The 15,052-nt window shown below is 39.7% G+C and overlaps 2 long non-coding RNA genes across 2 annotated transcripts in view; one reads left to right on the top strand and one right to left on the bottom strand.

Moving 5' to 3' along the window:
- The window catches only part of LOC104004883 (uncharacterized), a 146,033-nt gene extending 133,633 nt beyond the window's left edge, over positions 1-12,400 (bottom strand). Inside the window, exons 1-2 of the long non-coding RNA XR_008546178.1 lie at positions 12,092-12,400; positions 1,312-1,412 (exon numbers count right to left, since the gene is read on the bottom strand). This is a non-coding gene — a long non-coding RNA (uncharacterized LOC104004883). The remainder of the gene's footprint in view (positions 1-1,311; positions 1,413-12,091) is intronic.
- Positions 12,401-13,893: 1,493 nt separating this feature from the next.
- The window catches only part of LOC104004884 (uncharacterized), a 61,969-nt gene continuing 60,810 nt past the window's right edge, over positions 13,894-15,052 (top strand). Inside the window, exon 1 of the long non-coding RNA XR_001715272.3 lies at positions 13,894-13,980. This is a non-coding gene — a long non-coding RNA (uncharacterized LOC104004884). The remainder of the gene's footprint in view (positions 13,981-15,052) is intronic.

Here is a 15,052-nt window from a genome sequence, read left to right as displayed (position 1 = left end):
ATAACAGAACAAAAGGAGAAAAAGCCATAGTATCTACCGTAACGAAGCTCAACTATGTTACTTAATATGTATCTTAATTAATATTAATGAGTAAAATGAACCATTTTCTTCCATGGAATGGATCACAGTGACAAATAGTATGACAAAGTTCTTATTGGTGTGGTTTGTAACATGAACCATAGACACGGGATGTAGGAATAAGGGCTGAGTTGAAGAAAGGAAACATAGTTCTTTCCTTTGCCTTGTTACTTCTTAGCAGTTTGACCAGGTAACTTCCTTCATTTCTTCATTAATTTTCTCATTTATTCATCCCCAGTTATTCTATTTCTCAGATATTGTGGAGTGTGTCTGTCATATGTAAAGCACAATGCTAGGTAGTGAGGGTACATAACTGAGTTAGACAGAGCTCCTGTCTTCAAGAACCAAATCTTCTATTAAGGAAGGTGGAAAAGTTTAAAGACAAAGTTATAGCAGGGGTATGAAAGTGTGATGCAAACACAGAAACAACTAAGTATCTTCAACTACCTTAAAATGGTGATATCTACATCCAGATATCATGAGGATAAAAAAGATGATGAAAACAATAGGTCTGTGACACATTCACTGTCTCTGTGCAAATGCAATGAAACCTCTAAAATCTCCAGCAGTAGTTGGAAAGCCCATTCACAACCTATTTGTCCTATCTAGGATCTTTTCAATCTTTGCCCTATTGCTTCGGAAACTTTAAACTATCCACAATTTTTCTAAATATGGTACAATTTCTCACACCTCTGTACCTGGCACTAGTTGCTTTCCCTGCTTGGAAAGATTTTCCTTCTATTTCTAACATGAGCCCTCCTGACTCTCTGGTTCATTCCCTTTCTTATGACTTACTCTTCATGTTGCAGACACAGTGAAAATTACATAGCAAAATCTTCTCAAACTCCCAATGCAGTTAATTACTTCTTTCTTTCAGCACCCCTACTGCTTTTTTCCCTACTTGTAGTAAAAAACTGATCAAAGCCACCTGTCTGTCCTCTTCATCATTAACTCCCTGAGGGTAGAGACTTCGCCTTTCCCATTTCCTTACTGCCAGCACCTAGCAACATGTCTTAGTAAATATTGGTTATAAAAATTAATGCAACTATAGAGAACACACTAGCCAATGAAAAAACTAAGTGAATGAATAAGTGATCAAATTAATGAGTCAGTAAATTACTGAATAGTGATTGAGGAAATGAGGAAATGATTGAGTGGCAAATTATGGTATAATTATTTAATTAATGAATACATTCATTATTTAGTAAGTGAATAAATAAGTGTATGACTTACCTAAAGAGTTCATAGCAGTTTTTCTTTCCAGATCAGAGAAATTCAGGATTTTAATTGACATAAACTTTTTTCCTCCAACAGCTGTGTCTCCGGTCATCATACTGCAAGTAGAGTTTTTGCCAAAGGTATTAAGAATAGCTCACCATTTAACTATTCCAGACAATTTGCAATTGCAGTCTGTGACAAAGCCACAGTTTTAACAATATTTCACAATCCTCGTTTTATGACTGTGATTTTTTTAATGTAAACATCACCCTCTGTGAAATTGTTTTGTTTTTTTTTAAATTTTTTTCCAGATATTAGTAACAGAGAAATGACTTATATACTATATGTTGGCTAATAAATTATATTCCTTCACAGTAAGTAAGTTCTAGCTGACTTTGATTTATGAAGACAACATTGACTTAGAAGAAAAATATTTTTGTTAATTTGATAAAATGTATCAAAACTGTTCTGTAGTACTTCATTTGCACTAGCAAAGCTATGAACTTAGCTTGAGACATGGCATGGCATTTGTGTATGGCCGCAAGGAGACATTGTGTCTTGTCTTTGCAGTACAAAACTGCACACAATCTTGTTTGTGAAAATTGTGCCCAGGAATAATTATTTAGGTTTTTTTGTTTGTTTGTTTTTTGTTTTGTGACAGAGTCTCACTCTCTTGCTGAGACTAGAGTGCAGTGGTGCTATCTTGGCTCACTGCAACCTCTGCCTTTCCTCAACCTCCACCTCCCAGGCTCCAGTGATTCTCCTGCCTCAGCCTCCCAAGTAGCTGAGATTACAGGTGTGCACCACCATGCCTGGCTGATTTTTTTTTTTTTTTTTTTTTGTATTTTTAGTAGAGACAGGGTTTCACCATGTTGGCCAGGCTGGTCTCAAACTCCTGACCTCAAATAATCCACCCACCTCAGCATCCCAAAATTATGTAGTATTTTGAACATCCTTTCCTGTGCAGCCAGAGGTTTCTAATGATAATTGTTAAATAAACAGATCATTGGGTTAAGATTAAGACTGTCAATACAGGCTTAGTCTGCTAAATTAATAGTGTTTGATAGAATGGGACCCGTGCCTTCTGCAGTGGTTAGCAAATATTGAATTTGTAAGATTCCATCATTACCTTGTTTTTCATGTTACTGAGTAATAAAGTGAGGCCTAAGTGAATATATGGTGTACTAAATTGATTTCAGACATTAGAGAAAATGCAAAATAGTAAAATAAACATTCTTTAACATGAAAAAAAGTGAGCTTAGTCACTCTGTGTCCTTTCAGTGTCCTTCTTAAAGATTTAGCTTTTCTAGACCCTTTTAAAAGAATACAACTTTTAACACTAAAAAGTATGTTCTTTAAAAAAAACTTTTGGAAAATAGAAATGAATTACAAACTTTTCCAAAATTTTGGCTGATTTCCTTAGGATTAATTCCCCAAAAAAGAGAATATGTAAGTCTAAATTGTGAATACTTTAAAGTACTTTTTACTGATTTTCAATTGCTGTATAGAAAGAACCTGAATATATACTAAGTACTAAAATGTCTCTTCCTCCTGTAGAAGTACCTTGTCTCTTACGTTTAGTAATGGAAACAAATGTGATGAATTGCTAAAGCCCTTTTTCCATGATGGCACTCTATTCATAGAAGTTTATATGGCATTTCAAAAGCTCTAGTCTAAACAAATATTGACATGATAATTTTGGAATCAACTCTCCCCAAGAAGCAGTCATGTAGAAAAGAATATGGATTTTTTTCTTACCCTCCAGAGTATGGAAATGATCCCCTAAAGAGGACATTCCTGGAATGCTAGACAAACTCAATGTAAGGAACCACATTCTAATGTTTTTGGACTCACCACCTATGCAATGAGCTGACTGCTAGACTTACATCAGGAGTGTTGTGTCTCTGGAAATGTCCAGAGAGAGGTTGGATGACCAATGCTTGGGAAGATTTTTAAAGGTGCTCTAGTTCCAGTTGGGTAATCCAACTAGACATAATGTAAAGTTGCTTCATGCTGGCGCCATGATGTAAACCTCATATCCAGCACAGGCAAGCAATTAAATAATTGGAAACTATTACATTTCCAAAGAGATGGTAAACTAAATTTTAATCCATTATTTCAACCTTCTGCTTCATTAATGCCCTTTGAATGAACTACTAAAAGTAACAGAACAGTAGTTTGGGAATTTTCTTTTGTTTTTGTTTTTGATAGCTTGAGTTTATCTGCTTCCTCCTTGGGCCTCTCCCTACTTCATATTGGACATGCCAATGTCTCAAAAGAGACAGAAGGAGAAGAAGAAAACACCTACCTAAATTCAATAATGGATTAGGAATTGGGATGCAAAGGCAAAATGATTTGAGAACTTAAGGAAGTTTTACAGCGACAAGGCAAGGTATCTAAGACATTTTAACAAAGCCATGGCACACTTACTGATCTTGGAATTGGACTCTGCCATCCATCCTGTCCCTTCCCATACCAGCACACCAGTCCCCATTTCTGTTGACTTTTTCCCCTATTCTTCTCCCTTACAATTTGCCCAAGCTGGGAAATGTGGCTCTCATATGACAACATGAAAAATTCTCAAAGGAATGTTGAATATTTACTTTAACGATAAGAACTTGATTAGAAGAAAGAGGCAATTAAGAAATACTGTTCTCTTTGAACAAATTCAAGAAATATTTTGAGACACAAAGGGGCTGAGGCATTTCTGTGTATCCTTATGAGAAAAAATCAATAGAAATCGAGTATGATAGACTTTGAATACACCCCTCAGGACATAGGAAGGTTTACATGGATATTGCAGCATATTGGAAATGGACTACGTGTTCTGTGACTAAGTTGGGGAAGTAGGTCAATCCATTAGATATTACAATTACATGATGCAATAGGAAAAGCACAGCTATTGAATTTTAGCTGCTATAATCCCAGCTAGGACTCGACAACCCGCAGTTGTTCTACAATTACGATAATCTTTCAGGTGGACTTCATAAATGAACGGAAGAAATTCTTTTGAAAATAACTTTTAAAAGGGAGAACATTTCCCCCGCACACATTTTCTAGTCTGCTTGGCCGTCCCCTCTGGGCTCAGTAAAAGAAACTCATGCAGTGCAAGTATGTTTAGCAATTGGGCCTGTTCCCAGGTTGTGAGACGTTTAGCAAAAATCCAGAGTTATTATTAGATCTAAATGGAGGCTTTTGTCAAAAGGCCTCTTGAATTGTTAGGAAATCAGAGTGCAAATTGATAATGACACACAACACATCTCTGCCCTGGCAGCTCCCCGAAGGCTGCTGAGATACCCCAGAAAGAAGTTCCATAGCCTCACGCCAACAGCATGTTGCCCAATACTTGTCCTTCTCCTAAGTCAGCCTGACAACTGCATTCTTCTCTTTTTTATAAGAGGCAAAACGAGATGGATTAAAGAGGATGTTTGAACTGAGACTATTAATTTCCTTGCAGTGTGTTTTCAAGTCAGATTCCTTTAGAAGAGTCTTTTGTGGTTTCATAAAATTACAACTTTGGCTATTCAGCTGCCTTTTCCAAAGCACAAATTTGGCTTCTAAAGAAAATGTACTGCATATGAAGAAAGGAAAGGAATGAGTATGTGGTTATCTTAAATATACTCATTTTATATAATAGCTCCTTTATGCAAAGAAACAATTACAGTATTAACTACTTATTAATTTAAAAATCATAAAACATAGTCTTCCTAAAACATATACGTTTTCTTTGATATATATTTTTTAATTAATAAAAAACTTTTTCCTTTAGCAATATTTAAATGCTTAAATATGCTTTTTTTATGTCAGGTTTAAAGATATAAATTTCTCTTCTTTTTCTAAGGCTATTACAATATTTTTAATGTTTCAGGGATTAGGTGAGAGACCACTTCCTGAGCAAAGTGCATGTGTGTGATATCTTCAGGGAAAGTGGAGAATGAATTGCTCCACCTCCTTGTCTTAATACTCCTGGCCCCATTAGCTTTCTTTGGATGTGCCCTATGGCCATGCACGTGGGAACAGGGCTCACTAAATGGCAAAGTAATTTCAGATTCTTTGTTGGTCCCACTTCTGTGGTCCAAGCACAGTACCTCCCACATGGCAGGAAGTCTATTTTATGTAATGAACCATTAAACATAATCCCTGGAAAAGGGGAGATCCTTACTTTTCACTGCTCTGCAGGTTTGACCAACTTTTAGTTAGTTTGAACTGATAGAAAACTGAACCCAATTTACTTGCCAATGAAGAAAGACAACTTGGATATGTGGAGTCACATCAAACGTTTGGGGATGAACTTCGGGCACATAAGGACACAGTGAGATTTTAAAGGGTGCTTACTAGCTGTCCACAAACCTCAGCTGTAGTTCCAGTGCTACGTGTGGTTGATCCATCACTTTCCTCCATTGGGCTTTTTCGGCTCTTACTGAGATCAATGGTTCTCAAACATCACTATGCATCAGAACCACCACTGGAGATTTTTAAAACACCTATTCCCTGGTCCCACCTCAGACTAATTAATTCAGAATATCCAATGCATGTGGCCCGTCTGTGTATTTAATTTTAATTTTATTTTATTTTAAGTGCCAGGGTACCTGTGCAGGATGTAGAGGTTTGTTACATAGGTATATGTGTGCCATGATGGTTTATTGCACCTATCAACCCATCACCTAGGTATTAAGCCCGGCATACATTAGCTAATTTTTCTGATATTGTTCTCTCACACCGCCTTCCACTGACAGATCCCAGTGTGTGTTGTCCCCTTCCTGTGTCCATGTGTTCTCATTGTTCGGCTTCCTTTTATAAGTGAGCACATGTGGTTTTTGGTTTTCTGTTCCTGCATTAGTTTGCTGAGGATAATGGCTTCCAGCTTCATTCATGTCACTGCAAAGGACATAATCTCTTTCCTTTTTATGACTGCATAGTATTCTATGGTGTGTATGTACCACATTTTCTTTATCTAGTCTATCATTGATGGGCATTTGAGTGGGTTGATTCCATGTTTTTGCTATTGCGAATAGTTCAGCTGTGTATTTTTAAAAAGTTCTCCAGGTGATTCCAAAGTGAAGTTGGAAGTAAACCTGAAGATCATCCTCAAACATCTGATGTGACTCCAGATATCCAAGTTGTTTTTCTTCATCGGTAACTAAATTGGATTCAGTTTTCTATCAGTTCAAACTAATTAAAAGATTTGGCTCACACACACAATTGTCTTCACCTGGTATGCTACCAACTCAGGGCCATACCAAACTGCTCCAGACTTTAATGTGATATGATTGACCTGGGGTCTTGTAAAAATGAAGCTTCTGACTCATTAGGTCTGTTCTTTCTGCCGTGATACTGAGCAACAGACCTGTGTGGCTATAGCCACTCAAGGTGGATGTCCTACCTCAGCTTGGCACTAAATCTCTCCTTGTGTCTTAAGGACAGGTTGGGACATGAGAGCTCTTGAAGGCTCAAGACTCCCAGAATAAAGCAGCATCGGTGGGCCATCTTCGGGAATGGTAATGGACGGGAAAGAAGGGCACCCACTCACTTGATTTCTGTGCTCCTTATATTTTTGATGTTTATCGAAGCTGACGTTGCTCCCCAAAGGCCAAGGAAGGAAAGACAAAACAGATCATTTTCATCTGCCTCATGTTCCCTTAGCTATTTCCCAGGCTGACTGAGAACAATTTGCATCCTGTCCAGGCCTCATAATTTCTGGTTGTTAAAGAAAGACACATGGGTATTGCCAAAGCGTCGGGAGACCTTTACTCAGTGTAGTGTGACTTGAAGGATGTGGGAAATGTGGGAGGGTGGATTACTTTGATTTTTCTTCCTGTGGTCCACACTGGAAGTTTCCTATGAAAGAGGGAGAGACATTGAGCTTGCATTCTCTTTCAATTTAATTTTGGATTCAAAGCATGTGTGTGTATTAAATACAGTGACTATGAGGTATCCTCTGTGTGTCAGATTCTTGGTTAGATGCTGGGGACAGTGACTTTAAGGAGTCATAGATTTTGTCTTCAAGGGGCTCCTAATTGTGTGTAGGGAAAGCCACACAGCTAAGTGTTATCCTGAAGAATAAGGTGCCATAAGAACACAGAAAAAAGGCAATTAACTCTTTTGCTTATATGGTAAAAAAGATAACAGGGGCAGTATGTCAGGGAAACTTTAAAAAAATAAAGAATTCCTCAAAATAGAAACAGGAGAAAAGCTTTCTAAGTAGGAATATAGCATGCCTCAAGTCAAGGAAGCAAAACACTATTTTAAGCTTTATTATAGCACTAGAATTAAATTTAGTTATATCTAATCTTAAGTATAAACATTTTTTTCACTCATACAGATTTTCTAATCTTTAGGGCACCACCTAATCTATACTCACTAATAATCTGAGTGATGGCATGGTATTCCAGAAAGGCCAAGGCAAAATTGGAAAAGAAAATGAACCCCTAAAACATGAAGGTAAATTTTAGTTCAACTTGAATCAAATGTAGCAAAGATGAGGAAGACAGTACCTATAATACAGGTGAGATTTATTTTGTGACTTACTTGAGGCTGGGCATGAGGTTTGGCTCACATACAGAATTATTTTCCCCTGGGAGTACTACCAGTTTAGGACCATATCAAACAAATGCTTGGCGGGGTTCTTGTGGACTGTGTGGGCAATGGAAACATGGGTTTATAAATTCTAAGAGGAGATATTTGCCTGCCTCCACCTAGAGTCAAAGTTGATACAGTTCAGTGTCCTTCTATGTTCCCTTAGAGTTTGTTGGTTTTTTTCTTCAATTTTATCCATTCCCTGAGGACATTGCTCTTTTGGAGTCTTGACTTTATATAGAGGTCCGTGGTGATTTAACCTTTACACGTATGGTATTAACTGATATACCAGGGCAGTAGTTGTCTCCAGTGGTTTGTTTCTGTTTCTCATTATTTTTGGCCTCTTGCAATAGCCTTTATTATTTTGAGACACGCACGCACACACACACACACACACAGGCACATACACTCTTTCAAAATATTCTATATATTCTTTCAAAACAGTTTATTCAGCCTTTTAGTTAATGTCTTAGTTTATGTTACTATCTAACAAACGACCCCCAAAACTTGGTAGCTTAAATTAACAGCAATGGTAGATTATGGAGATGATCTTGTCTTGTACAAGTGACTTTTACTGATTTTTAAATGTCTAGATTATTATATTGACAAAAATAAGATTTAAACAATTTAGTATGAACAGAGGCATGATGGATGTCCATCAATGAATTGCACTTGTGCTTAACAAGAACTTAATGGTTCCTGAATCCCTCCTGGCTCACTGTTGATCAGTGGGCCCACCTGGTGCACAGATGGGATGTGGAGGAAAAGGTAGGGTTTAGTCAAAAATAGAGAAGTGCTTAAGGTAGAGAGCAAAATGCTGGCCTTGGCTTCATTAGCATAAGTAATCTGGCAACTAAGTGTGTAATGAATTCAAAATCTGGAGATAATATTGGAGGGGGGTGGCAGGGTCCAAACTGAAACAGAACTGGATTGTGGAGAGTGCATGAAGGAAGTAAGACAGGCCAGCATTCAGTGCTAGTTGGAAATAAGTTTGAGTCTTGCCTTAGCAAATAGCCAGCTCCATGATCTCAAATAAATCATGTTTTAAAAAAGATTTTCAAAGATGAAGGGCAGAATTAAAAAAAAAAAAAGGAAGAAGAAAGTCACAACTGGACACACCCTTGTAGAAATTAGAAATTAGATAGAAATTTTCAACACTGGAATAAAAGAAGATTTTAAAAGCACTATAGGAATGAAAAGTAACAGGCACTGGATTTCTCGTTAGCAATACGAGATGCAAGAACACGGTAGAGGGCCAGGTGCGGTGGCTCATGCCTGTGATCCTAGCACTTTGGGAAGCTGAGGCGGGAGGAACTATCTTGAGTTCAGAAGTTTGAGACCAGCCTGGCCAACAGGGTGAAACCCCAACTCTACTAAAAATACAAAAATTAGCCGGGCATGGTGGTGCATGCCTGTAGTCCCAGTGTACTCAGGAGGTTGAGGCAGGAAAATCGCTTGAACCCAGGAGGCAGAGGTTGCAGTGAGCTGAGATCGTACACTGCACTCCAGCCTGGGCAACAGGCAAGACTCCATCTCAAAAAAAAAAAAAAAAAAAAAAGAACACAATAGAGCAATAGCTTAATAAATCCAGAGGATAGTTTTTCAACAGAGAACACTATAGCTCAAAAGTGGTAGGAAGTTTTGGCTTCCTACCCACCAACCATTTCTTCTCTGCCTATTCGTAAGCACATTTCCAGTTTATAAGGCATTTCATGAGAGAAATATGCTAAGGAGGGAGCCTTCCACAGTCCTGGAGGATGAATCATTATTAGTCTAAATCAATCATGACAAAATCTCTTCTCTTTGATATTGATTATTTGAAGTGTGGGATTATAATGCAATTCTAGCCAAGACGTCTTCAGGGGCTTCTGGAAAACATTTCTGTTTTCCTGATAAAGAAGATAGAGCTATTCAGGAAGGTCTTTTTTTCTCCTTACAGCTCTTCGTCCTGCCTCAAACTCAGTTCTTTGAGGATATTATGTTTGGATCTGTGTCATCCAACTTATGACCAGGAGGTCATAAGCCAACATACTGTGGATGGCTAAGTAGAATAATGGAAAGAGCCTGGGTCATTGATAACATTGTTTAGCTACTGAACCAAGCCTGGTACCACCTACCTCCAGATTTCCTGTTATTTGAGATAATTAAGAATCTTTATTACCTAAGCCATTTTGGGGTATGGAATGCATCATAAATGATACGTGGACCAAATTATGTATCAGGCATAAAAATATTTTTCTTTTCAGGTAAGGAAGAGGTCAACCATTTTTTTATTATTCATTTCTTTGTAGGGCTTTACCTGAAGATTATTTCAGTAAAGTAAGGAGGCAACCAGGAAAGGAAACAGAATCTGCCCAGAAGGAGCATAAGGGGCTGTGCTGGGATGATTGCATATAGCCCGAAAGCAACAAACCAGATGGCAAAAGAGGAGAAAGGATGCAAAGTACAGATCAGGGAGAAAGGTAGAGAGGGAGGTTTTCAGGAAAAAAAAAAATGTGGTGGACGTAACGGATAGAAAGTATGATCGAGAGTTTGGATGACAGTAAACATATCCTAATATGTTATGGGGAAATAATGCTGGAAGCAAAAAGGCAAGTAAAAACCTTGCATGTGTTAGTAATGAGTGGCAGGAAGGTAGGGGATAAATAAGAAAGGCCTGGTACAAACATGAAGTACATTATATTGTTGCATGCTAAGTAAGGTGAATTAAAGAAAGAAAAACCACTTAATCTTACCAAGTAGGAATATTCACTTTTGGGGATTCTGTACATCTTGGAATTGGATCTATCTATGCTTAACAATGAATAATATTTATATAATTTTAAAAATTAAATATAAATAAATCTAGTATAATCATGTAAGTGTAAATGTGTAGAGTTAATCTTTGGACAAAAACCAGAAGTTTTGGTTGTGGTTATATGACCATATATAAAAATCACCACTAATGGAAAAGGATAGCTGATATAAAGAAGGAATTTACAGTTGGGTAAGAAAATTCAGCAATGTAAAGGGACCAGTTTACTTAATTCACAATCTGGTAATAATAGTTAAATATTGATCAGAACGGGTGAAATAAGAAAATGTTTAAATGTAAAATAATATAAATATAAAAAATGTATAAATATAAAATAATATAAATATAAAAATAATACTTATAACTAAAAATAATAATATAATATTAAATATTTTGAGATTCGACGAGGCAGAAAAGTGTAAATGAGTGAAATCCATCTTTCACATCGAGATATTTTACATAATCTCCTTGTCTTCCTATTTGCCTGCAAATCCCACCTCAGACTGTCACCTGCTCTGTGAAACATTTCCAGCCACCTGATATTCTCATCAGGTTACAACAGATAATAACAGCATGCTCCTCCGTACAATTCTTTTCTTTTTTCTTTCTTTTTTTGAAACGGAGTCTCGCTCTGTCGCCCAGGCTAGAGTGCAGTGGCGTGATCTCGGCTCACTGCAAGCTCCGCCTTCCGGGTTCACGCCATTCTCCTGCCTCAGCCGCCCGAGTAGCTGGGACTACAGGTGCCCACCACCACGCCTGGCTAATATTTTTTGTATTTTTAGTAGAGACGGGGTTTCACTGTGTTAACCAGGATGGTCTCGATCTCCTGACCTCGTGATCCGCCCGCCTCGGCCTCCCAAAGTGCTGGGATTACAGGCGTGAGCCACCGCGCCTGGCCACAATTCTGTCAGGCATCCAGCCAGCCAGCAACACATTTTGGGGGTCGTATTAGGCTGTTCTTACATTGCTATAAAGAAATACTTGAGACTGGGTAATTTATAAAGACGATAGATTTGATTGGCTCACGATTGTTCAGGCCTTACCAGAAGCATGGTGGAGCATTCGCTTGGCTTCTGAGGTGGCCTCAGGAAGCTTTTAATCATGGCGGAAAGTGAAGGGGGAGCTACCCCTTCGTATGGCAAAAACAGGGGCAGGAGAGAGACAGAAAGCGGAGGGGATGTGCCTTTTTAAAATGAGCACATCTCTGGAGAACTCACACAGGAAGCTAGCACCAACTCATGAGCAATCCGCCCCCGTGATCCAAACACCTCCCACCAGGCCCCACCTCCAGCTTTGAGGATTACTATTCAACATGAGATTTGGACAGGGACAAATATCCAATCTATATCAAGGGTCTTGAGGGTTTATTCTGTCCTAGGCTCTGTTTTAAATGCTAAATAGAAACTGTAAAAAAGCAAGCCATACCTGAGTGCTCTTCACATGGGCTCCGGCCGCACAGGAGCCCAAGGCGGGTCGGGGGGGAGGCTCAGGCATGGCGGGCTGCAGGTCCCGAGCCCTGCCCCGTGGGAAGGCAGCTAAGGCCCGGCGAGAAATTGAGCACAGCAGCTGCTGGCCCAGGTGCTAAGCCCCTCACTGCCCGGCGCCAGTAGGGCCGGTCGGCCGCTCCGAGTGCTGGGTCCGCCGAGGCCACGCCCACCCGGAACTCGCGCTGGCCCGCAGGCACCGCGAGCAGCCTCGGTTCCCGCCCGCGCCTCTCCCTCCAGACCTCCCCGCAAGCTGAGGGAGCCGGCTCCGGCCTTGGCCAGCCCAGAAAGGGGCTCCCAGGGTGCAGCGGCGGGCTGAAGGGCTCCTCAAGTGCCGCCAAAGTGGGAGCCCAGGCAGAGGAGGCGCGGAGAGCGAGCGAGGGCTGTGAGGACTGCCAGCACGCTGTCACCTCTAAATAGTACGGAGTTTGTCTGTCTTAGAAGAGAACAGAGCAGCCACTCACGGAGCAAACCTCAATGAGATTTGTTTGCGAATAGATCAGGGGTGAGCAAACTGCAGCCTGTGGGCCAAGTCCAGCCTCCTACCTGCTTTTATAAATACACTTTGACTAGAACACAGCCACACTCCTTTGTTTGCTTATTATCTATGGCTGCTTTCATACTATCATGGCAGAGTAGTTACACCAGAGATCGTGTGGGCTGCAAAGCCTAAAATACGTATTATTTTGCCATTTATTAAAAAATAGTTGTTGGGTCCTGGAATAGATCAATCTATAAACAATGCAGAGGACTGTTCCTGCTTTTGTGCTTGCACGTTCTGTACTAAGATCATCTGTATTCTTATTTCTCTCTCCCATTATTAGACTGTGAGCTCCTTTAGGACAGGGACAAACCATATTCAGTTCATTTTGGTTTTTCTAACTCCTAATACAATATTGCTACAATGATCCATGGGTTAATTAAGTCCATTTTGCTCATTCAGCTTATGAATTATCTAGTCCAGCTGCTAATTTAACTGATTTGGAAATTGAAACCAAAGGAGGTTGAGTGACCTTCTTTAAAGCCCCAGCAACTGAGTATCTACATTGGATCTCAAACCTAGGTCTCTTGACTCTTAATCCTGCTGTCTTTGTTCTTACTGTAACTCAGCTGTTCAAATTAGTTTAAAAATAAGCAATAATGTGAACATTAGTAGAACCAAGACAGTGGAGATATGTATCTACTTATAGAGTCATTCTTTTACAGGCACGATGACTCATTTATGTGGAAAATGTGCCCAGGAGCTATGTCTAAATCTGTGTTCTAGTCATCTCTATAGAGCAAAGTTTGTGCATTATCTTAGGAAGCCAGGCTTAATGAATCTCCCTAGAAAGCTTTGGAGATTCTGCGAGGAGTCCTCCATGGAGGTCAGAGATATAGAAAGCTCCGTATTGCTATTCCATATGCCTGTTCACCCTTCCTATTAGGAGGCTGGAAATATAATTAGAAGACAAGCACCACAGATGCTGCAGTTTACAATATCCAGAAGAAACTGCCGAAATGGGTAAGACATGAAAGGATAATTTTGCTTATACAAAATAGCAGACTGCAAACTAAAACCAAGAAAAACAAACAGGCAGATGGGAAGAGTGGAGAAGGCACTGGCACAGCTGTGAGCAGGATTTAGACACCCAGATGCAACATAATTTGGGGGGAGGGGTGGGAGAGGAAGAGCATCTGAAAGAAAATTAGAATCACAAAAGATGCTGAAGAATAATGAGTTTCTCATCTCTCCACCTGCAGGTTAAACTTTTTCACCACTTCCTAATACCGTGGTTGCTGAAAGTCATTTCCTGGGGGATGGGAGAACAGGACTCTAGGACAGAAAAGGTAAATAGACGTCATTCTTAGCAAAGAAGGCAGCAGCAGTAAAATCAACAGCTATGGTTGTGATGGAAGAAGAAAGACATAACCATTACCCAGAAGAGGGTGGATAGTAGTGTTTAGTTTTATTATTAGCAGCACTATTTACATAGCAGCACATGTGCATGCCTGCCTGTCCAGATAGAGCTATGGGCTTGGGGTGGGGCAAGAGAGAGTCATTGCTTGTAGAATTTCTACTAGGCAGTAGCCACTATGATGGAAACTACACATATCATCTTCATTAATTCCCCGCTTTCCCACAACAGTAACAAATTAAAAAAAAATCAATGATGTATTGTTTTCCTGTTTGGGGGGATTAGGAAACTAAAGGACCAAGGGGTAGGAGCCAGGATTTAAATTTAGATCTTTATGATGCCCTAGAGGGTATTCCTCAACCACTTAAGTACAAACACAAAGCAAAGTCATCAGAAAAAACATTTCTGTTATGTAAAATCAAACGTAACACCAAAAGGGAGCAGCAATATGTTCTTTAGCAAATTGTGACTCAAAAAAGAAGAAGCTTCTGTCAGCCAAGGGAGATTCAGCAACTGGGTGCTTAGCTCTGCCATGCCACAGAGCACCTCTTCGCTTCTCTAAAAGTACTTAAAAAAAATAACTGGCTGTTTATGCATTTTTATTCTCACTATGTTGTGAGCCCCTGCAGGACAGAAATTGGACATTACTCATCCATATATGCCCAGAACCCAGTAAAAAGCCTAGCCCTGTGTAGAGCTACTACGTGGCTGGACTCTAGGAGTCCCCACTTACACTGGTGTTAATGTGAGTGATGGAGGCAGGGCTGTGCTCCATAGGAGGCCCACAGAGAGCAGGTGTTCCCTAAATGATGACAGAGGGATGGGCTTGTTTCAGCCAGCCAGCTTCTAAGAAGTTTCCAGTGAGATAGAACTGCTCCTTCCCCTACATTTTCAGGGCATTCTATTTAGTATGCACCTTTCCCCCTTCCTCCACCCCACCACATTCTCATCACAGTTCTGTGTGTCAGAATGATGTTTATCCCTAAGGCTATTTATGGGCATGA

This window comes from Pan troglodytes, chromosome 12, assembly GCF_028858775.2.
Source record: "Pan troglodytes isolate AG18354 chromosome 12, NHGRI_mPanTro3-v2.0_pri, whole genome shotgun sequence".
NCBI classification, from domain to species: domain Eukaryota; kingdom Metazoa; phylum Chordata; class Mammalia; order Primates; family Hominidae; genus Pan; species Pan troglodytes.
The sequence above is the reverse complement of the archived record's forward strand: the minus strand, read 5'-3'. Positions and strand labels throughout refer to the sequence as shown.